Source organism: Macrobrachium nipponense, chromosome 27 (genome assembly GCF_015104395.2).
Source record: "Macrobrachium nipponense isolate FS-2020 chromosome 27, ASM1510439v2, whole genome shotgun sequence".
In the NCBI taxonomy this organism is placed as follows: domain Eukaryota; kingdom Metazoa; phylum Arthropoda; class Malacostraca; order Decapoda; family Palaemonidae; genus Macrobrachium; species Macrobrachium nipponense.
Genome location: NC_087216.1, coordinates 18770197 through 18795196, shown reverse-complemented (window position 1 = coordinate 18795196; position 25000 = coordinate 18770197). Strand labels below are relative to the sequence as shown.

At 35.7% G+C, this 25000-nt stretch overlaps 1 protein-coding gene across 8 annotated transcripts in view; it reads right to left on the bottom strand.

Moving 5' to 3' along the window:
* Positions 1-25000, bottom strand: part of LOC135200885 (myocyte-specific enhancer factor 2-like) — a 696318-nt gene that overhangs the window by 546218 nt on the left and 125100 nt on the right. For all 8 annotated transcript variants that reach the window (XR_010311386.1, XM_064229613.1, XM_064229622.1 and 5 more), the window contains one exon: positions 12419-13046. The gene's annotated coding sequence lies outside the window, so the exon portion shown is untranslated. The remainder of the gene's footprint in view (positions 1-12418; positions 13047-25000) is intronic.

Below are 25000 nucleotides of genomic sequence, written 5' to 3'. Positions count from 1 at the left end.
ATATATATATATATATATATATAATACTATATATAGGAAATCAGGATATTTTAGTTCCTCGTCTAGATTCTTAACTGTAACTGTTTCATCACCAGTACATTCAGTATTGCATAAACGTAACGCTCATAAGAAAACTGATGTGAGAACTGGTTTCTTACCACGAAAGCAAGGACTGGAATAAAGGTAATCACGGATATAAATCTTGGTGATTTATGTATACAACAAACTTGCATCCAATACCACCTCTATGAATTCTGCAATTCGAAAACAGTAGGAGAAGAATGTAGGAATGAGGCCAAAATCCATGCGCTGGGACCCATGAGGTCATTTGGCACTGAAACGGAAACCGACGGTAAAAATAGTTTGAAAGATGTGACGGGAGGGAAAACCTCGCAGTTGCACTGTAAATCAATTGTGAGGAGAAGGTGGAAAAGAAGACGGAAGAAAGAAACATGAACGGAGGTACAGTAAAAGGAATGATAGGTTTTTTATTTATATAGATTTTCGGCATTATGCCAAGCACTGGGGCAACTAAGGCCATTCAGCGCTGAAACGGAAATTGACAGTAAAAGGTTTGAAAGGCGTAACAGGAGGAAAACCTCGCAGTTGCACTATGAAACAATTGTTGGGAGAGGGTGGACAGTAAGATAGAAGAAAGAGAATATGAACGGAGGTACAGTAAAAGGAATGTTAGAGGTTGCAGCTAGGGAACTCAGGGACGCTGCAAAAAAAAAAAAAAAAAAATAAATAAATAAATAAACCTTCAGTAATGGCTACAAGTATTGGCCATTCCTACAGTAGATTTTATCAATGGTACCAATTCATTATTTTAAGCATGAAAGTGTTTACATTTTCATTCCACGTCCAAATACAAACTAAGCGTCCAGCATCCCTAAATCACTACGTGGTCTATTCGCTTAGTATTCCGGCCTCAAAAGATTCCATGTACAGATTAATGAAGGTTGGGGATTGGGGATTCCCCGTAGCCATATCAAGATTGTGAGGGTAATATTTCACCCTTGAAAAAAAAAAAAAAAAGTGTGAGCAACACCCCGGGAGGTACGAAATGCAGAAATCACAAAATAATTCAAGTTTCTAATCTTTAATACAGTTTAATTAGTTTTATTAAGGTGTTCTTCAGAAAGTGTAAAATGGTGTATCATTGTTAATTTTTTTTATAGTATGTAGGAATTGAAAACGTGTTAAAGAATTCATTCAAATAGTCTAGAACATAAGGCATTTATCTCTGACAAATATTATAACAACTGCTAATTCTAAAAGGGAATGCGCCTAAAAATCATTATAGTTAATTAAAGGATGTGACAACCTATGGCATTTATCGCCGAGAAATACAACTTATACATACTAATGGTATTACCACCACCACTACTACTATTGCTACAAACAGCCAATGTTCCTGAAAATAAACATATCATTACCATGCATTGAAAGTTTTAGAACCAAAGGGTTTTTCGCTGAATAATAATAATAATAATAATATAATAATAATAATAATAATAATAATAATAATAATAATAATAATAATGGTAAATTAATCTGACTAACATTCAAGTGCATTCAAATGACATACAACCTGAGATATTCATCACTGAAAATGTAATAATAATAATAATAATAATAATAATAATAATAATAATAATAATAATAATAATAACAATGGTAGTCACTCTGCCTATAAAGAAAATCACTATAGTGCATTAAAATCGTTTAAACCCCACGACATTAATTGCTGAAAAATAGCACCAATACAAATAACAACAATAACAATGACAAAAATAATAACATCCAATCTCCCTCAAAAAGAAAAAGTTAAGAGCCGACATCCAAAAACCAAATAAAGGCTTCGAAAAAAATAAATAAATAAAAACTGCCATTCAATGCCGCCGGTGCGGTGCACTTCGATCATTAGAGGCGGTGTTGCCGTCGCCATGAGGCTCGAAAAGACAAGGCAATCGGCGACCCTAAATGCGCAGTTACGACCAATTAATTCGCCACGACGACTGGCGGCTCAATAACGACCCTCGGGCGAGATACCGCCGCCAATATTCGGCGAATAAGATGCCAGACCGCTGAGCGAGCGAAAGTCGGCTTGTAGCTAGCAGCTCGCTGTGTGTGGTTTAGGAGTAGTATCGTGTTAGTGTATAAAGTATATGCATATGCATACATATATATAAATATAAATATATATATATATATATATATGTATATATATATATATGATATGTATATATATATATATATATATATATATATATATATATATATATAAATAACATACATACAGGGAATGAAAGATTGTGAATCCTGACCGGTGTCGGCTTCATTGCTAAGGCATCGTCAGGGTAACTGGCAAAGTCCTCTGGAGATGACTTAGCAATGAAGCTGATACCGGTCAGGCTTTACAGTCTTTCATTCCCTGGTGCGTATATATATATATATATATATATATATTATATATATATATATATATATAGATATATATATATATATATATATGTATATATATAGTATATATACATGAATTTCCTGTAAAGAGCAATTCCATTTTCAGTGACTGGACAAGTCTCTCTCTCTCTCTCTCTCCCTCTCTCTCTCTCTCTCTCTCTGCTCAAGCTGTATAAATTAAATGAGAAATTCTTACAGCCCATTGGTTCTAATTTAAACGGCAACTTCATCTCCATTAGCTTCGCGTGCATCCTCAGCATCTTCTTTGAAAAGACGGAGTCACGGCCGTCCAACCTTGACATTACAAGAACTGGCTGCTAAATTTGCTTCGTAACACGATCAGGTTCCACAGAGAGAGAGAGAGAGAGAGAGAGAGAGAGAGAGAGAGAGAATAAATATGCCCAGACCGTCTTAATCCTGTTATTCTTGGTCAATGAGTGAGTAGCCTAAATACAAATGAAAATTGGATACGTATTTTTTCTCCCCAATTCAGTGTTCAGTTCGGCCCACTGTAGGTTTGCGTAATGTTAATGTTGAGTCGGAAATTAAATAACTAATGGCCGAAAAACCTTCACAGCTAAACAGATATAACTTCTATTTGTCCCATCTTCACTGCTGTAGCTCAGGAGCGAAAGGCTGGACAACCTTACTCTACAGAGAAACTGTACAGAGAAGTTGTACAGAGAAACTGTATAGAGAAGTTGTACAGTACAGAGAAGTTGTATATAGAAACTGTACAGAGAAGTTTTACAAAGAAATTGTACCGAGAAGTTGTACAGAGAAACTGTTTAGAGAAGTTGTACATAGAAACTATACAGAGAAGTTGTACAGAAAAAATATCAAGAAGGGAAAAGTGGAAAGCCCAGCTTCTTACCCCTTTTGAAGTGTGGTCTTTATAAGGTCAATATAAATAAATTATGAAGAAAATGCCCAAGACAGAAGGTCAGAGATGGCTGTCATGTTTTGAAGAGCCGTGGAAAAGATGTCAGGTGAGATCTGCTAGACGGTATAATTCGCATTAAATGGTTGGTCCAATACAAAAGGTTATACTAAACTCCTCAGCACTTTACCAAACTTGTGGTCAATACTGTGCAAGACCGGCTTTATGTAAACCAGTGGTTCCCGGCCCTTCTTTTGGACACGCCCCACCTAATCCCCTCTAAAATCCTGATCCCCCCTGTGGTGATGTATAATTCTTACATATTCAAGTGGAGGAAGCCTAAAAGGCCATTAACTTGGTTTAAACATTCTTGAATTACCTCCTTTAAAAATCAAATTACCCCCTGCTGAGGCGTAAACCCCACGTTGGGAACCACTGATCTAAACCAACCAACTACGGTAAACTTGCACGTACACCATTACCAGTAATGCTTGATGGAGCCATCGCCGTGGTAGCAGAAGCAGAGTAGTAACTTGAACTCGGTTCAGAAAAGGCGTCTGGGGAGAGATTCCCAACGTAGGTGGGACCAGCCTGGAAGAAGAGAGTGCATTTGCATAAGACCCAAACAATGGAGTCAGAGGGAGGAAATGAGAGGGAGCGCCTGCATTTCGTCTGGTCGCGCCAAAACAGGCCATCTTGAAGATGGGGACTGAAGAGGCTCTAGAAACCTCACAGCTGCGTCATTCTTTTTATTCACTTTCGTCCAAAAAAATGACACGACACCAAATTGGGGTTTTTGGTGCCCCACTGAATATTCGCAACGCTGAGAAGTGTTTTTATAAAAAACATTAACAAAAGAAAAGAATAGTAACACTGATAAAAAAAAAAAAACTGTATAGGTGATTTGTACGTTTGGTCAAAAATCAGAAAAAATAATAGGCCGTGCTATTATGTGTAATATTAGCTAAAACATGCAAAAAATAAGACAAAAATCAAATTAAAAATGGGACAAAAATCAAATTAAACACAACCGCTGACAGAAATGAACGTAACAATTGAGTCCTTCCCAGTTTAGAAGAAAAAATATTTGCGATAATAAATAACCAACTCATTTAGTAACTCATATTTTACCTGCTAAATCAAGAACGTTTATTATGTCACTGAACGTGAAGTACGTAACAACCGAAACAATAAATTCTCTCTCTCTCTCTCTCTCTCTCTCTCTCTCTCTCTCTCTCTCTCTTATATATATATATATATATTATATATATATATATATATATATATATATATATATATATACACACATATATATATAAATATATATATATATATATATATATATATATATATATATATATATATATATATATATAAACAGATATCTAAAACTTATCGAGTGAACACCCTTCAACTAATCGCATCCCCCCCCCACCCCCCCCCACCCCCCCACCCCCGACCCCTCCTCCACAAGGGACGGACCTTTACACAAGCAGCCACTCAAAGATGAGCAAATGATGGTGCAAGAAATGCTTAGGACCTCGGTGACCTTGGTTGCCCCAGAGAGATAAGAAATAAACAAATAATGACTTTCTAAAAGATAACCCCAAATTGAAGATAGCTTCTTAGAGATAGCTCCAAGTAAGAGATTCCTCCATTTTAGAGATAGCTCCAAGCTAGACATGGCTCCACCTTAGAGACAGCTCCAAGTTACAGCTAGCTCCAAGTTAGAGATGGTTATACATCTTAGATATAGCTCCAAGTAACTAGTAGCTCCAACTTAGAGACAGCTCCAAGTTAGAGATGGCTCCATCTTACGGATAGCTCCAAGTAAGAGATGCCTCCATCTCACCGGTAGCTCCAAGTTAGAGAGGCTCCATCTTTGAAATATCTCCAAGTACATGCTCCATCTTAGAAATATCTCCAACTAAGAAATAACTCCAAGTTGGAGATAGCTCCATCTTAGAGATACCTCCAAGCTACAGATAGCTCCAAGTGACTAATACCAAATGCCAAACTTATTATGGTTTCTTGAAGTAATTCCTATCTATCTAATAACTGCCCTCAATTGACAAATAAGCGTCAGTTATATTCACTGGTAAACACCTTTTGCTCCATAAATTCCTTTGGAAAAGGGTTTGTCAGTTCATTCACACAAACCTTTAATATATATATATATATATATATATATATATATATATATATATATATATATATATATATATATATATATATATATATATACATGTTTGTGTGTGTGTGTGTGTGTGTGTGTGTGTATACAATAGTTTTCTTTGACAGGAAACTAAAATAGACAATTACCTTTGCATTTTCCTGTTACTGAGAATAAGTGCTACACTGCAGCGTCTAATGGCGGAGTAGTTCACAACATTATAAAGCATTTTTTCACGAGAAGAATTCAAGGCAATTGACATACTAAAGAAACGCAAAGCGACTTACTGATAAAAGATGAAGTACATCGTAGCTGCAATCGACAAAGACCTGGAGTAATGAATGATAAGTCAGGTGGCTTCTGATATATCCCCGTTTTGGAAATGTCAGTGAAAGAGAGGTGACAGGAAAAGAGGAGAAATTGCAACATTGGTAGGGTTGGTATCTTTGAAAATGTCCGTTGAATTGAATTGAATATATTTAAGAAGTTATTCAGCGCGGACATAGAAATTGACAGTAAAAGGGTTGAAAGGTGTAACAGGAAGAAAAACCTCAAAGCAGTTGCACTACGAATAAAATGTTATGAAAGGATGGAAAGTAAGGTGGAAGAAAGAGAATATGATGGGAGCGAAAGTAAAATGAAAGAGAGAGGTTGCAGCTTGGGGCCGAAGGCACGCTGCAAATACTTGGAAAGAAAAAAAAAAAGATAGGAAAACTTAGAAAAAGGATATAAGGAAAATTATGCAAGTTGACATGAAGCATAGGCTACTTGCAAAGGGCCGCAAAAAAAATCCCTGTAAGATAACTTGAAGAAAAAACTATCTACGAAGACACAAGAAAAAAAACTTAAAAGAAACAAACCCCAAAGACTACGAGGCGCTTAATATATATATATATATATATATATATATATATATATATATATATATATATATATATATATATATATATATATATATATATAATATATAATATATTTATATATATATTATATATATATAATATATATAATATTATATAAGTCGTACTTAAGGAAACGAAAGATGACTTGCTATTATCACATGAGGAAAAATTACTTGGAAGGGTACGGCAAAAAAAAAAAAAAAAAAAAAAAAAAATCCTCACAGGATGATATGAAGAAAAACTAGATGCACACATGAGAAAAAACTGACAAGAAACAAGTCTCCCAAAGACTAAGAGGTGCTAATAAAAAATAAAAAAAAAGAACAAAAGAAAAAAGTCGCACTTAGGGAAATGAGGAAAAACTTGCTGTATCACATGAGGAAAAATCACTTGCCAGGGGACTACGAAAAAAAAAACTCATCGTAAGACGCCACGAGGAAAAACTATTTGCATGGACACATGAAAGAAACACTCCATTAATAAGCTTGAGTCTCCCAGAAAGTAGAGGACACTTTAACAAACAAACAAGCAAATAAATAAATACATTTCAAAATAATAAATAAAAATAAAATCGACTTACGTAAGACATCCTTCAATTATAAATAAAACACACTTTCCAGTCCAGCATGAAAACGTCCGAGCAGGAAAGAGGCACTTAAAAAAAAATAAAAATAAAAATCGAATTACGCGGAACATCCTTTAAGCATACGACAGACTTTCCAATCTTGAATCAAAATTTTTAAGAATGGGAAAGCTTCACACATAGCAAGCTAAAAGATCATTTTAGTACTATCAAGACAGGACAAGGGAAAACCCACAGTACACTGCTTGACCAACCACAAGTCGCGACACAGTATATCCCTCCTTAGTGACGGTAGCCACATATCCTTACAGGGGGATGAAATCATCTTGCCGAATCAAAGCTGGCGATGATAAAGGATACTAAAATCCTGGAAAATTCCAGAAAAGGTGACTCAAACCCTAAGACATGCAAAGAGTATTAATGAGTTAGCGATTGTTAAGTCTTATTACTGAAAAAAGGGAGCTATAAACATTATTGTTCAGAATGAAAAGAGGGAAACATGACCAACCCTACAATAGGTCCCTCAAAATGTCAGACAATGCTTTCGAAACTCAAGGAACTGGTCCCCTTTCGAAGGATTGCAAATTCGTGGAATGGAACAAAAGGAAAGGACCTGAGGCTAGGAGGACGCCAAGTACCAGGCCGTTGAGAAACCTCCCAAGGCAAATCTAGCTGGAAAACAAGAATCTTATACCTAGTGGTCCAGTCATCGAAGTGACAGCTGACGTCTCGCCGGAACAAAACACAAAAGGAACGCTAGACGTGAAGTTCTGGAAGGAACTTCAGTCGTGGGGAGACCGAAATGCACAATGCAGGGGGAGGGGGTAGGGAGGAAGTGAGGTCATTGCACTTCTTTTCAGTCAAGAACTTCCTGAAGAATATTCCGACTTCGGCCTCGAGTGATTTCTAACAGATCTGTAAGCAGTCAAAATTATGGTCTTTGGTTGCAGGTCCAGAGTGATATAACATGTGAGTATATGGTCTTTAACGGATATTAACAGCTTTCGAAGCTTGCACCAGGTTCATCTTCAGTCAAGTGAAGATGAACCTAGTACAAGGTTCGAAAGCTTTTAATATTCATTAAAGACCATATACTCCACATGCTATATTATTGTGGACCTTCAACCACTGTCATCATTTTCGACACGGAAAATTGTAGCAATTATAGTATTTAACAGTACTGAGAGCGATGAAAAAATCTAACAATTATAGAAGCAGTGAATCAATATGATTCTAATGTGATTCCTAACAGTCCAGAGCTATGAAAAGTTTCTAAACAGTTTTGGAAAAAGTGAAAAATGATGATACCTAACAGTCGTAAGTGATGAAAAATTTCTAACAGTTTTGAGAGCAGCAGACGATTTTGGTTCCTAACAGTCCTAACAGTGTTGACAAATTACTAATAGGTATGGGAACATTGAAAATTGATTCCTAGCAGTCCTAATGGGAGGAAAATTTTCGAACAGATCTGTAACCAGTGAAAAATCGTGGTTCCAAACAGTCCTGAGAGTGACGAAAAATTCCTAACAGATCTGGAACCAGTGAAAATCATTATTCCAAACAGTCCTGAGACCGATGAAAAAATTCCGAACGGTTATAGGAACAGTGGAAAATAAAGTAGAACAAGATTCCAGATAAACTTGGTTCATATTCCCTCTACGTATATCACAGTTTGCTTAAAGTTCTCGTGATAAAGTTATTAAGAAGTTTAACAAGAAAGTTTCGCGAGAAGAGAAAATATTGAGCTGATCTCTATCAATAAACGACATGATTGTTCAGAGTTGGACCTAGTATAGAAGCCAGGTCGTACTACAAAGATATTAGAAGTACTCTCCCTGAAAACTATCAAAATAATACCGGGTCTTTTATCATCTTAAGATCAAGTGAATTGGTGATGATAGAGCAGTGTCATATTGGACATGACATAACATACATACATACATAAATACTTATACACAAATTTGTATCAATGCATGATTAATATGAACACTTTGTTATTATATTATGGAACAAAACGAATAATAAGGAGATATATAACAAGCTTGAAACTAAGTACAGGGTACCAGACCAGAGTAAAGCAAAAGAATATAGAACTGACCTAAAGTAACTTAAAGAGACATGTAAATAAACACTAGTGACTCAAAGGAACGCAAATAAACAAAAGGAACAGCATCCAACTTAAAACTATATGACGACAGTTGTCAGTGCAAGAACAAATGGAGATCAGCGTAGAATAAGTTCTGCATATGCATATGAGTTAACTACAAGCTACATACGCATCCATATATAAATATATGAATGTATGTTACACACATGAATGCCGCCAAACTTGTCATATCCCAAAGGAAAGCCTCAGCTTGAACATTATCAGGCAATTTTTGGAAGTAATTGCATCTGGAAATTCGTAAAAAAACAAAAAAATGAAAACCATACATATCTTACCATCATCAAAATAGGATGATTAAAATGACGTGAAAATTCTCTATCACAAATTTATTTATTTATTTATTCTACTACTTAGCTGATGACTGTAACCACTTGAAATTCACTGTTCCTCGCTGGATGAGTGGGTTCCGTACCCGCCTACCGATCTGGTAGGCAGAGTTCGCGCCCAGCTGCAGCCAGCGCCGAATCAGAGGGATGTATTTCTGGTGATTAGAAATTCATTTCTCGACACAATGTGGTTCGGATCCCACAATAAGCTGTAGGTATACAGTTGTTAAGTAACCAATTGGTTCCTGGCAACGTAAATAAAAATCTAATCCTTCAGGCCAGCCCTAGGAGAGCTGTTAATCAGCTCAGTGGTCTGGTTAAACTATGATATACTTAACCTGAAATTCTTGAAAGCAGAGCAGACCAGCCTGGCGTAACTGGCATAACCTTTTTAAACAGTCTGACTCTGTAAACAACCATCAACCACGTTCGAAATTACACAAGTGGACAAGAACATTCCCTCCAAACATTACGAGGGCTAAAGTTAAAACCAAAAAGTGTATTTTCCTAGGTTAAGAAAAATATAAGTATAAAGTGCCACAAAGCCCTTTAAAATTCACATACATGACAAAATAAACAAAAAGATAAAAGAGCAGCCACTAGTGAAGGGTGGAGTGACCTGTTGCTTTATTCAAGAACCAGAGAGAGAGAGAGAGAGAGAGAGAGAGAGAGAGAGAGAAATAATTCCCCAGCTTGTCAAGAAATGAAGTTGCTGTTGATGAGAGAGAGAGAGAGAGAGAGAGAGAGAGAGAGAGAGAGAGAGAGAGAGAGAGATAGATCCGGAAGCTGGATTAGATCTACAGTCTCAGTATAATAATCATTACTTGATGTGTAAAAAACAATGAGAATAAGCTAGAGGCTTTCAGAGAACACCTTTCGCTTATTGAGCTAAATAAACACGGACACACAAATCATAATGTAAAGAGAAGCAATAACTCTCGGACACATTAGCAACATTGCGATTAATTCAAGCAGCAGCTACACTGATAAATAACATACAATGATGTAACCCGTGTTAAAATATGCATTGTGTAACGATGCAGCTGACTATAACTCGATCCCTCTCTCTCTCTCTCTCTCTCTCTCTCTCTCTCTCTCTCTCTCTCTCTCTCTCTCTCTCTCTCTTCACAATCCGTTAACCGACTCAGAGTGACGTCATAAGTAGAAAGGAGTGGTTACTAAGAAAAAATAACTTCACTAAGCTAACAATCTTTTTTTCTAAGAAATAAAATTGCAACTAAGTTTTTTTATATATAAATAGCAACGAAGTTTATTTTTTCTAGGAAAATTTCCAACTAAGTTTTTTTCTAGGAAAAACTAACAAATAAATTTTTCATAAGAAAAAGATTCCAATTAAGTTTTTTCCATTAGAAAATTGCAACTAAGTTTTTTCAAAAAAAAAAAAACTGCAACTAATTTATTTCTGAAGAAAAAATTGCAACCAAGTTACTTTTCTCAGAAAAATTGGCAACCAACTTATTTTTCTCAAAAAAACTGGCAACCAACTTATTTTTCTAAGAAAAGATTGCAACTAATTTATTTTCCGGAGAAAAAATTGGCAAATAAGTTATTTTTCTAAGAAAAAATTGCAACCAAGTTGTTTTTCTACGAAAAAATGGCAACTAAGTTATTTTTCCAAGAAAAAAAATTGTAACTAAGTTTCCTTTCATAAGGAAAAAATTGCGACTCGACGCCTCAACCAACCGGTCAATGACGGTCAGAGATAGACTGACCGTTAACAAAATAATTTAGCACCAGAGACCATTTACTCGAAAGTCTTACGTACAGCAGAGCAATCACAACGATGACGTCATACCTGCAGAGGGCAATGACGTCACGGCGGTTTCAAACCAGAGCGAACCACCTGGCGGGGTTGGCAGAAGCTGCCAGAGACTGCAAGAGAATTGAACAGGCAGACAGGCAGACGCAAGTGTCATAGGAGGACTAGAACTTGAACAGAATAATAAAAACCTCAAGACTTATTATCATTATTATCATTATTATTATTATTATTATTATTATTATTATTATTATTATTATTATTATTATTTCGTGCCGTGGCACAGCTGATACGATCAACTGTAGGAAAGAAATGGTACAGGATTCGAAACGATACGAACAGAATCAGTATACTCAACGAAGATAACATTAATAATTAATCATAAACACAACAACAATACCAGTGAATGTTTGTAAATTTTTATGCAGCCTTATACTATCGCCACTTAACGTTAAGATTTATTAACCAAAACTTGAAGAAATAAAGAGCCACTTAGAACATAATGTCAGGAATGCCTTCATAAACGATATAAAAACCACATGACACCAACCCAATTATCATAAAATATTTTTTCCCTTTATTCCCTGTCATTCCAAATTTCTGGACGAACTCGAGTATTCCTGAGCGGTTCCAACAATGGGCTTGAGAAATCACAGGTTACCACATACCTCCGAGAGAGAGAGAGAGAGAGAGAGAGAGAGAGAGAGAAGTACAGCAACCCTGTTATACATCAACATACACACGAGTTATTATCCTTTGTATTCAGAAGAAAAACCCTATTCATACGGAACAAGCCCACCAAAGGGGCCACTGACTTGGAATTCAAGCTTCCAAAGAATATGGTGTTAAGTCGAAAGAAGTAACAGAAGAGAATGGGACATACAGGAAGACGAGATCAATTACCCGACAAAGAAAAAATAAACGAACGAATTAATAAATAAAAAAGAAAAAATTGCGAACTAAAAAATACAAGGAGCATTGCTTTAGCAATGCATTGTATCTTCGCTTATATTTTTGAATTTTGTGTGGTTCCATACAGGAGATAGGTCGTTTCCCTTCTTGCCTCTTTCGGGCCTGGGCTAGACACGGCTTCTGGGTGACTTTTCCATCTACCAAATAAATTCTGAAGATTCAAACTTACCTTAAAGAACAGAAGAATCCTCTGCGTGGCGACCCATCACAGCCATTCGACGTCTTCTGTCTGACGATACAGGGTCCCCCCAAAAACTCAATTCAGTGAATATGTCACAAACTATCCTATTCCACTATCCTTCGCTGGTGTTGCTTCACTATCGGTGCACTACCCACACTCTGCAGTAATCTTCCATCACTATCAATCACTTATTCAAAAGGACACGCGATAGTGTAATCGGATTTTGGACACGCTGTAGTTTTAAACCAGATTTTTCCCACACAGGATCGTTCACTGATTTTTTTACTTTTTCTCTTTTCAAAATACAAAATGCACACAAATAAATTCAAGGCGAGGTTATAACATCGAAATGCAGGCGTTATCTTCCGAGCATGATATATAGTGATATATAGACCATCTTCAATCGACAATTATATCAGACACCACTGATCGCCATATATATAATCTCAAAAATTCAGTCTTGTAACATTCACCAAAAAATACGGCCACAAAATAGCAACGGTGACAATCAGTCTCTCATTGTAAATCTGTATGATAATGAATTGACTCACTATTGACACTGACTATTCCCTTGAATCCGTCGTCTTCAAATGCAACTCATAACACCTTCATGAGCCTGGAAAGAAAAGAAACATTTATCAGCACTACTTGAAAGATTTCATAAAATAGATTCATCGCCATACCTATAAAAGAAATTTATTGAAATAAATTTCATGTTTATCTGAGTAAACTTTTTCAGTCCAGAATCCATGTCTTTTTTTTTTTTTTTTTTTTTTTTTTTTTTTTTTTTTTTAGTATGACTTGACTTATGATTCACTACGCTTCACGGTAGAGTAATGTATGCGACGCCATGCTAAGTCTTCTCTCAAACAACAACTTCAAGAGAAAATGAACGGGATATTCTTCGAAAATCATAAAAGAAATGTCATAGTATCAACATCTTTCAGCGCCTGGTGTTTACGCAAAAGCACAATTTGATCAAATCACCAGAACAAAGAGATGCTAAACTTCTCTTAAAACCACGTCAATATACAATTCAACGTTAACTTTAACAACAAAATACATATAATTGCATCGATAAGCGTCTCGAGAAAAGTGTGACTTACCAAACTCCTCGGAAATACCCGGAACGAGACGATTAAAAACGACAAGTCACTCGAAACAAAACGCAGCGGAAAGACGCGCCGGCGATGATGATGATGACGACCAACAGAAGACGCCAACAACCAACCAACCAGCCAGCGACCAAGAGAAGACGGCGAAACCATAGCAACAAGTGCTGCTGGCTGCTGACGCTCACGAGAGCCTCCCCTAATGGGAAAGGAAAAGGCAACGACCACAAATCCGAACGCCTGCCCTGTCTCCATATTTCCCCCCCAACGGGTCCTGCTCGCTTCAAGGAAAGAGGGTGAACATTTACAAACGAAGCACAATGGCATTACAACGGGTGTCTGGCCAATTAGCCTCCCGAAAAACAAGAGGCGGTATTCGACGGCGTTCGCCCCCGTCGCCATATCGGTCGTGGGACCCGTAACCTGTCATAACACGGGTTCTCTCACATCCAGCGTCTTGTCGTCGTCGTCATTTCCTCCCCATTTAATCGGCATCCCTCCCCCCGCCCCCCTTCCCATATTCAACCCCTCGGCAACCTCCCACCCCCCTTCCCATATACACCCCCTCCTCCAACCCACCCCCTCCCTTCGAAATGAGGAACCCTCACACGATATGCTGGACGGATGAATAAAAAAGACCATAGCTCGGTTACTACTCCAGGATCAACTAATTCCAGACACCCACCCCCTTCCCCCCCCCCCCCCCCCCACACCCCGGATCATCCATCCATCCTTCCTCCCACTGTCACGCGAGCAACAGATTTGAGCAGGACCCACTAAAAGACAGAAGTGTCGTGAATCGGATATAACGTCTGGCTGCAAGAATTCTTGCACATAAATATTGCAGTCTGTCAGCGAAGCAAATGTTTGTAAAAAAAATTAAATTAAGTGATTAATTGTACTAAATTAAATACTCAATGAAGAAAACTTTATTTACAACAAAATACCTTGAAATCTGATGTTGTGATACGGGATGCTCGTGAAGCAAACGTTAATGGAAATAAAATAACCAAATATCCTTGAAATGCATTCAGTTTGATGCACAATGCTTATGAGAAAAGCGTATATATAAAATATCCTTGAGATCAAATAAGTGTGATGCATAATACTAACTAATTAACGTTTATAAAAAAAACACTAACCTTGAAATCAAAACCATTATACGTTTGTTAAAAAATAACCTTGATAATCAACTGATTGTGATACACAATACTCGTAATGCAAACGTTTGCTAGGAAATGCAGATAGCGTTGCAAGTCATGGTGACCTTGAGATGCAACAATTTTAATGCACAATACTCACGTAGCAGAGGATTTTACAACAGGGTAAAACCTTCAAACACTATTATAAATGATGGTCAAGATATAAAGGTTTATAGATGCATGATAGCATTACGATGTTTTTTTATTTTTCGAGCAAAATGTGAATTTAGGCCTCATCTATCTGCGCAACGTACCTACACTGTTACGAAGCGAGAAGCGAATACAAATACAATTACTGCAAAGTGATTTTTTTTTTGTTCGGTCTTCTTTGTCTTCTTTAACCAACACAACCGAAGGAAACGAAAAATAACGCTAAGAACATCCAAAAGAAGATAAGAACGAGAAAACCAAGAATGTAAAATAAAAAGAAAAAGATTTAACAAGGCTTATCTGAGACCTCAGGCGTAAGACCTCATTCCTCTTACAACAACACACATACACACACACACACAAATGAATCTCGATTCCATAACTTCCACACACTACTATTAATATTTCAACACCAAGCCGATTTATACCATATGGAGGCGCGACCAGAGAGAGAGAGAGAGAGAGAGAGAGAGAGAGAGAGAGAGAGAGAGAGACGCGACACTGCCACATTCGAATCTCAATAATGATCGGGGATGAGATCCCTGTGAAGAAACTTACGCAGGGGACTTATTCATTAAGACCACACATCCGTATGGAATGGAATGGCATGTAGGATTTCGGCCAAAGACCAAGCGCTGCTGGACCTGTGAGGTCATTCAGCGCTGAAAGGGAAATTGGAAGTAGAAAGGTTTGAAAAGCGGAAGAAAGAGAAATATGAACGAAGGTACAGTAAAATGAATCAAAAGGGGTTGCACGCTGCGTTAAGTAATGCCTACATTACATCGCGTGAGGTGTATTGACGGCACTAACCCCCTACGGGAAACACATCCTAGAGAGAGAGAAGAAGAAGAAGAAGAAGAAGAAGAAGAAGAAGAAGAAGGAAGTTTACTAACCAAATAAATGAGGGAATAGCCAATTAAACCGATACACCTGATATTCAGAACACACCAGATCCAGAGAGGCAAGAATGAATTCTCACCCCGCCTGAACATTTGGAGACCGGAAGACGCCACAAGTGCGCTGAGCAATCTATACTACAGCATCTTATAGTTGTAGCCAAGACGATACTCCTAGAAAACTGATGTAAATAGAATGAACGATGCTGCTCGGGAACAACGTCTTAATCCTGACAAAACTGGAAAATGTGACTTCGGCTCCACGTTGGGAATCTTGAAGTTTGTAATCTTTCTTTCGTGGAAACAGCTATCGAATTGAGAGCGGAAAAAAATCTTTTACATGACTGATAAGCCTGAAATGATAAGCTGATACGCTAAACGTGGAAGGAGAAAACTGGTAGCCTGCAATGGAGCAAAGCGGCGTTGCGTAATAATAATAATAATAATATAATAATAAAATAATAATAATAATAATAATAATAATAACAAGGGGTTACGTAATAATAATAATAATAATAATAATAAGTAATAATGCTTTGAACTGTTCACACAATCGGGGGAAATCTATCAGAGCAACCTGGAATCCAAAACACACAAAGCTTTAAGGAAATAAAAGTGTTTTATTTAATTGTATATTGAAGAAGAAACTGAACAACCATCTTTAGCGAGAATGAAATCTAAATATTTTTCACTAACATGACAGGTTAACATAACAGATAACCCGTTTCGTTAAACAACAGATAAAAGATACTCAGATATTAGATTGCTCAATCAAATGTTCTAGTGATATAAAACAGGGAGAATTACTACTGTCCAAACGAACACGTATCATATATATATATTATTATATATATATATATATATATATATATATATATATATATATATATTATATATATGTATATATGTATATATATATTATATATATTATATATATATATATATATATATATTATATATATATATATGTAAAAGTGAATCCCGAATATTTCGAACGTGATGAATATACATAGCCTTCCGATTCAGTCGGCTAAGTAAAGGACACTGAGTCGAAAGACCTTGCAGTACTCCTTCGTTACACTTTCTTTTGAAACTTTTATCCTTTATTCATATATATATATATATATATATATATATATATATATGCTATATACATGTGTTTATTATACGCATATATATATAATGTATACATGTATATACCTACATACATACATATATATATATATAATATATATATATATATATATATGTGTGTGTGGTTGTGTGTGTGTGTGTGTGTGTGTGTGTGTAGAATATTTATTCTAGACATTATATATAACATGTTATATACAAATGTATTACACATATACGTATGCGTAATATTATGTATATATATATATAGATAGATAGATATACATACATACATATAATATATTATATATATATATATATACCCTATATACACATATATATAATCTGTGTGTGTGTGTGTCGGTATGTATATATACTGTATATACATGTTATATACAAATGTTATACAGGCCTATACGTAATGTGTAAATATATGAATATATATATATATAATATATATATATATATATATATAATATATATATATACAAAGCATAACCCATTCTCTGACAGTAAACAGACCTTGACAACACCACACAAACGAATGCGGAATACGGAGCTAAACCAGCTTCAGCCACTTGGCAAACCGAACTCAAACGAGCATCAGAAAGCAAAGCAGCCCCAGTGAAAAGACTCAATAATCCTCTCTCTCTCTCTCTCCTCGTGGTCTCTCCTCTCGTTCATCTATTCGTCCTCTCTCTCTCTCGCTCTCCTCTCTCTCTCGTCTCCCTCCCCCTCGACACCCCACTGCCCTGAACTAAGCAACCGGACGTACGAACGAAAGAACTAACAACAAGGCAGTCGTTAATCGGGGAGATGCTGAGTTGCGTGTGGGGATCTAATGGCGAGGATAAATACAGCTGCCGTCCTGAAGGAGAGAGAGAGAGAGAGAGAGAAACGGCAGCCTCTTGCTACACCAATACCAATATTTTACAAAAAGAGAGAGAGAGAGAGAGAGAGAGAACTCCTGCCTCCTCCTACACCAATACCAATATGTTACAAAGTGTGAAAGAGAGAGAGAGAGAACTCCCGCCTCCTCCTACACCAATACCAATATGTTACAAAGTGAGAGAGAGAGAGAGAGAGAGAGAACTGCCGCCTTTTCCTATACCATATCAATTTGTTACAAAGTGTGTGAGAGAGAGAGAGAGAGAGAGAGAGAGAGAGAGAGAGAGAGAGAGAGAGAGAGAGAGAGAGAGACGGGAAGTCTTTTGTCCTTATGCGGTTCGTCAGTGGCATTTCAAAAACGATAAATAAACAAAGTCAAGTTATTCGAAGTTATTTTCGAGCGGAAATTGATGAAGCGTCTGGCGCAAACACTGTCAATAAAACATAAATAATAACACACAATATTACAAGAAACAGAAGCAGGTCCATAAACAATAACATATAATATTATAACACAAACAGGTCTATGTTATTTTTCGTAAGTGAATGAATTGATCGAAATGTTTAACGCAAAATGGGGCTCGTTGATAAAAGATAACACAGAAATAAATAACCAAGCAATTCAAGGTGACTCTTCGTATGGATATCGGCAAACAGAAGCATTGTGCACAAACAATACACTGAAACGTTGCATACAAATGCCGTTTGTTGAGACTTGAAAGTTATTAAACATTAAACAAACACACATACAATGTTAAAAACACTGTTCGGCAGAAATGGATTAAATCGAACGTTTTACTTCAAATCGATGCGTTTATTCAATTTCCATTTAAAAAAAAGAAAAAAAAAAGCGCAAGACTAATTCTTAGTTCTTCATTCGAGGATATGTGATATATTTGCATATAAAACAATCACACTATTCAACATGATTTTATTCTAACAAAGGGCGTAAATACCTTTCAAAAGCTTAACTGCTTTGTGGGTGGGGGCTTAGCGCTGGCAGAAATTCCAAATTTTCTAAAATCTTTTTTTTATTAAATGAAAATGGTTACTCCTTAAGTAAATGTTCACATTATATACACACAGCTGCTTCACTTTTTTCCATCACCATTTGTAATTTCTTTCAACTATTTAAAAACAAGTTACCGAGAAGAAAGAACACGAGGCATATAAAAGGTTAAATTTACGACAACACCAGCTGAAATACCAAACATTCTGTTTCTGGTGGAATGTGGTTCACAGCTCGGGAAAAACTGGGTGGGAGGAGGAGGAGGAGGAGGAGGAGGAGGGGTGGGGAGAGATGTTCATAGCCGAATCACAAGAGCTTCAAAATTTCACCAAAACCCCAGCTGAGAACTTTGATCAGTAACTAGCACTACAGTACGCCAATGACCGATGAATTTCAAATAGGAAGACCAGCAAAAAATTTTTTTGAAGCAAGCAAATACTTATTAAGAGTTGGAAATAGTTAAATATGCATTCAATGTCTTGAGCTTTCTTGTAAAATCAGTGCTTGCTACTCGTTCTGCGACTAGCGGCTACAATCCAATACACGTTGCCTAATCAGTTCTTGTTACCGTCGTAACGTAGGTGCACTAATCAATCATTCTGACATAAGAATGCGATTTCAAAGTTTTTTTTTTCACACACGAGAGGTCAGTCATGATTAGAACCTTATTTAATTGCCACTGGGCTTTCAAGTACACAGAATGTAGCAATGTATGTCCTCCAATAGATAGGAAAATCTTAAAACATAAAATAAGAGAACCGCTTTCTCTTGACGTCTAATACAGCAAAAATGTTGAAAAAAAAACATTCGCTTCGACAACAATGCCGAATTAACTAGCGGATCAAAATAACAGTAATTAAGGAATAAATTTCTACTCCCTGATGAACGATGACCACCTAATTTCTCCCTAAAGCTTAGGAATGCTTATATTTTGATACTCTTACCTCTAATCCCTCTTCAAATTAAGAATTGGCCACTTCGAGATCTCCGCGATTTGCAGACTTTCCTTCTTCAAGAAACTGCAAACTATCATCTCCAGGGCATCGTTCAAATTCGCCGGCAAATTATCGTGTCACAGGTATACACTGAGTTACAGCAACAAGGATGGATACCACACACACACATTTACATACATACATACATACATATATATGTAAATATATAAAATTATATTTTAATTTAAATATTTATGTACCAATATATAAATATATATATCTAATATATATATATTTATATATATATATATACACACACATATATATATATATATATATATATATATTTATATATATATATATCAAAATAACAAATCAAACATAATAAAACCATAGATTTTTAGTTAACACAAACAAATTGGAGATGTCAACCGCAAAACCTGTAAGACTTCAATTAGAACGTTCAAACGTACAGGATTGTATAATTCTACACTGAACCACGTAGCACACAGGTGTGCAGAGAGAGAGAGAGAGAGAGAGAGAGAGAGAGAGAGAGAGAGAGCGAGAGAGAGAGAGAGAGAGAGAGAGAGAGAGAGAGAGAGAGAGAGAGAGCGCCTTAGAAAGTCTCAAAAATTCATTCGACTTTTAAATTGTCAATCATCATTAGAAGATTATAAGAGAATGTAACTCAATATTGCCAACAAAATGAATGACTCTAAAACCTGATTCTCTCTCTCTCGCTCTCTCTCTCTTAACATTTCTAACGTCAACCGCTGGGTGTGGCCACTGTTCGTAAAACACCATCACAGGATTTACGAAGGAAAAGTAATATTGCTGAGGTGAGATGTCCTTAGGAAAAAAAAAATACTCAATAATAAATAAGCACAAAATACGTCGAAAATTCATCGGCGCAGTCGAGTTTTCTGTACAGCGTGTAATTTTGTAAGAGCCGCTGCCCAAGAAAGTTTCAGCCACGTCCCGGTAGTTCGCTGGCCAATCGCACTGCCAGGCGAACGATCATCGATAAATTTAACCTTGAATAAAGTAAAAACTACGGAGGCTAGATGGTTGCCTTCTGGTATGTTTGATGATTGGAGGGTGGGTGATCAACATACCAATTCGCAGCCCTCTAGCCTCAGGAGTTTTTTAAGATCCGAGGGCGGATAGAAAAAGTGCGGACGGACAGGTAAATAGCCATCTCAGTCATTTTCTTTTACATAAAAAAAAAAACAACACTATGAAAAGATAATAAAACAATAAAGGTAACTGATGGTAAAAAAAATAAAGAAATAAAAGTGCGTGATCCCAGATAATTACGTCTGTGTACAGACTTCTCGTGCCTTTTAATTTTTAAGTGACGAAATTTTCTGAACAAACTGCGAATCTTTTTCAGATTGTTGTAATAATAAATACGTACATCAATACAGGCACACGGCAAAACTATATATAATATATATATGATATATATATATATATATATATATATATATATAATATATATATATATATAATTATACCTGATTATTGTACAAATGCCCTGCACATTAAAACAATTAATAATAGGACTTCTTATAAACGGGAAGGCATCTAACGGAGATTATGATTTAAAATTCGTAAAATTTTTTTTTTAAATAAAAACCTCCGCTCGATATCATCATATCTAAATGAGGTCCTGTTATTAGTATATATATATTTTTATATATATAGTATATATATATATATATATATATATATATGATATATATATATATCACAGCCACTCACTCTCAACTGCCATCGTCCAGCAATTATTTCGTAATTATTTTTCCTTCAACCCTCAGGCACCTACTTGCGAAGGCTCTGCTCTGACGTCACGCGAGGGCAGAGCCACTTCATATATTTACAGCCTATTATTGGTTTGCTCGCTTTTAAGGTTGAGTCGTCCGTAGGTCCAGCGTTATACGATAGCCCTTAAGGCCTGTGCGGTTACCATCCTGTGTGCTTTCGGACAATCGGTTATCGCCTAGCTATCTCCTCAAACAGATAACGTACAAGACTGAACGCTGCTGCGTTCTCTCTCTCTCTCTCTCTCTCTCTTTGAGAGATACTTTTCATTAACTTCTCTATCTGACCCTCTTTGTGCTGAAGAGAGAGAGAGAGAGAGAGAGAGAGAGAGAGAGAGAGACAGACAGACAGACTCTATTGTGTTCTCTCTTTGCTATATTAGTCCCTGTGTGGTTTTATATATATATTATATATATATATATATATATATATAGTATATATATTTATATAATATATATTTCATATATATATATATATATTATATATATATATATATATATAGAGAGAGAGAAGTTAAGAGGAGAGAGAGAGAGAGAGAGCATTTCCATTATGTTGTGGTAACCGTTATCGCGCGGCCAAAAGTTACACTATTACGTAACGGAGGCGAAACACGCATAGGGGTAGCGTCTGAACATCTTTACAGCTACCAGCAACAACAAACAGTACCGAGAGAAGCGTTGTTGTTGTTGTAGTTGTTGTTGGAGTAACAACAATAAACTCGGCAACAACAGCAAAAAAAAAATACACTATAGTCTTAATAGCAATAGTGTCGCTAGTGAGGATATTGCCACAAAGGAAATGCAATGAACTAAAACTTTTTTTATACAATGGCTTTGTTTAATTCCTGTACAGTTAAGGCTAGAAACTGTTTGAAACTGTTAGTCAGAATGAATTTGCCCATAAGTTTCAGCTCTTTTTATCCTCATATCAATCAAGCACCGATGGGCCTGGTCGGCATTTGAACAGGTGACCGCGAAAGAATACCAAAGGGGCTTTGAACATCTGTGATGAAAGTCGTATGGCCAGCTAACTCATCCCAAAGTACTTTGTGAAAACTTGAAAGTACGGGGAAAATCATGAGCGTCAAACACACATTTTAAAATTATATAAACTCAGATCATTGTGTTTACATATCGACAATTTGTAACTGGAATTTATATTGACAACTGTATGAGAAACTTTACAAAAGAGAGAAATATATATATATATAGTATTATATTTAATCTATATATATATATTAATCTATATCTATATATATAGTATATAAGGTATATATATATAAATATAAAGATAGTAAATATTTTATATATTTATTACTCAACCTCCCCCCCCCCCCCCCCCGTCCCCCAAAAAAAAAAAATCTATATATAAATAATATAAATAAATTATATATTTCTATATATAAGATATATATATAATATATATATGCATTAAGTAATATATATATATACTATATATTATATATATATTATATCTAATATATATTATTATATATATATTATTTGTATGTATATATCCTAGAGGGTAACCCAACAAATAAAACTCAAAAGAGACAGTTATAACTAAAGCACCTTCAACATATCAATATCAGCCTAGAAAGCTTACCTAACCTTGAAAATTCATCCAAAATATTTCAACTGAACTTCAAAGTTGGAGACTGGGAATATAACTTAACGCACACACATACACAGACACACACACAAAGGGTCATCTACAGCTCATGCACTAAAATACGCCAACCGTCTAAAGTTTCCTGAGTCAATTGCAGCCATTAACACACATTCCGTGGTGCAATCACAACCCTGTCGTCAAATTCGTTCACACTTCAATTAGCCAACAATTGATTTCACGCCACAGGTCTAAGTAAACTTTTTACGACGGACATATATTTCTCACACTAAAAAAAAAATAAATAAATAAATAAAAAATCGCACACATGCAATCCTTTCTGATTTTTTTTTCTTTTTGGGGGGGAGGATGACGATTTTTGTCAGAACTACAGTATATACCTCGCATAAGGGAAGTTTAGATTACAGTATCTGGTGCAGCAGCAGCTTCTGATAATATTCTCTCTCTCTCTCTCTCTCTCATAACAGAAGTTTCTGTTATTCTCCCTCTCTCTCTCCCTCAATCACACACACAAACACACACACACATGTACAGTTATATATATATATATATTCTAGTAAATATTATTTATTAGATTACATATATATATATTTAATTTATATATATCTATATATATATTATAATATATAATCTATTGGAGGTTTCTGCTACTTTTTCTCTCTCTCTCTCTCTGAAACTCACAACACAGATAAGTAATATACTATGTTTTCTCTCTCCAGGATTGGCTTTTATACAAACAATAGCAGTCTCTGGCATTGACAGAATTTATTGCATAAGACGTTAATGTATTCGGTTCTAATTAAACAAAAAATAATATTTTGCAATCTAAGCTGGCAGTAGAATCTCCATATTTCACCGAGACATGTTCTTAGGAAGTTTGAAATTCTTCAGTCTGTAAAGAATACTTACATAGGCTCTAGAGCCTCGCTCTGAATCACGGGCGCTCTCTTGGAACGAAAAAATAAAAGAGAAAAAAAAAAAAGTTTGCGGTAGTTTTTTTTTTTTTTTTTTTTTTTTTTTTTTTTTTTTTTTTTTTTTTTTTTGTTTTTTCTTTTTTTTTTTTTTTTTTTTTTTTTTTTTTTTTTTTTTGCAAAGTCCATCACACTCAAGACCAACATCACGCAATTCCACCAGGCTCTCGTAGGCCTTCTATTTTCTTAAGAGGATTTTATTTTATCTTATGTTTTACAAATTAAGCCTACGGAGGCTTAGAACCCGCACGAGTCTGTACTTTCCCATGACAAAGACTCTGTTCCGATAGACTTATTAAAACATACCTACTAACTGACATCTTACAAAATATGTTGAACGTCATCTGTAATGTATATAAATTACAAACACGTGTAAGAAGTAATATAGGTGTACATACATTTATTCATAGACGTCAAAAACAGTAAATGATTACATTCTTCAAATTGCAAAAAATTTTAAGTGACTGTAAAATAAGAAAGCCGAATTGTCACGCTATCAATCATCTTGTAAACAAACAGATTTCCTGTCACATTTTACTAAAGAAACACAATCAAAAATGTTACTTAATGTATATTTAATCAAACGATGATATTAAATAAAAAGTAGAAAAACTTTCTAGGAAACTTTGATCACGAAACCGAACAAATGCAAATTTATTTTGAATAATGTCCACTCCGGTTCGTTCACCTCTGAGCGGCCATGACACGATCGTAAATCAATTTTAATTTCATCTTATACCTAAGTTCTCCATTTCATCCTCCCTTCCCATCCAGCACCCAACCTCTCAACTCTATTCCATCCCTAACGACAAACTATTCCATTACCAACCCAATCCCTCCACCA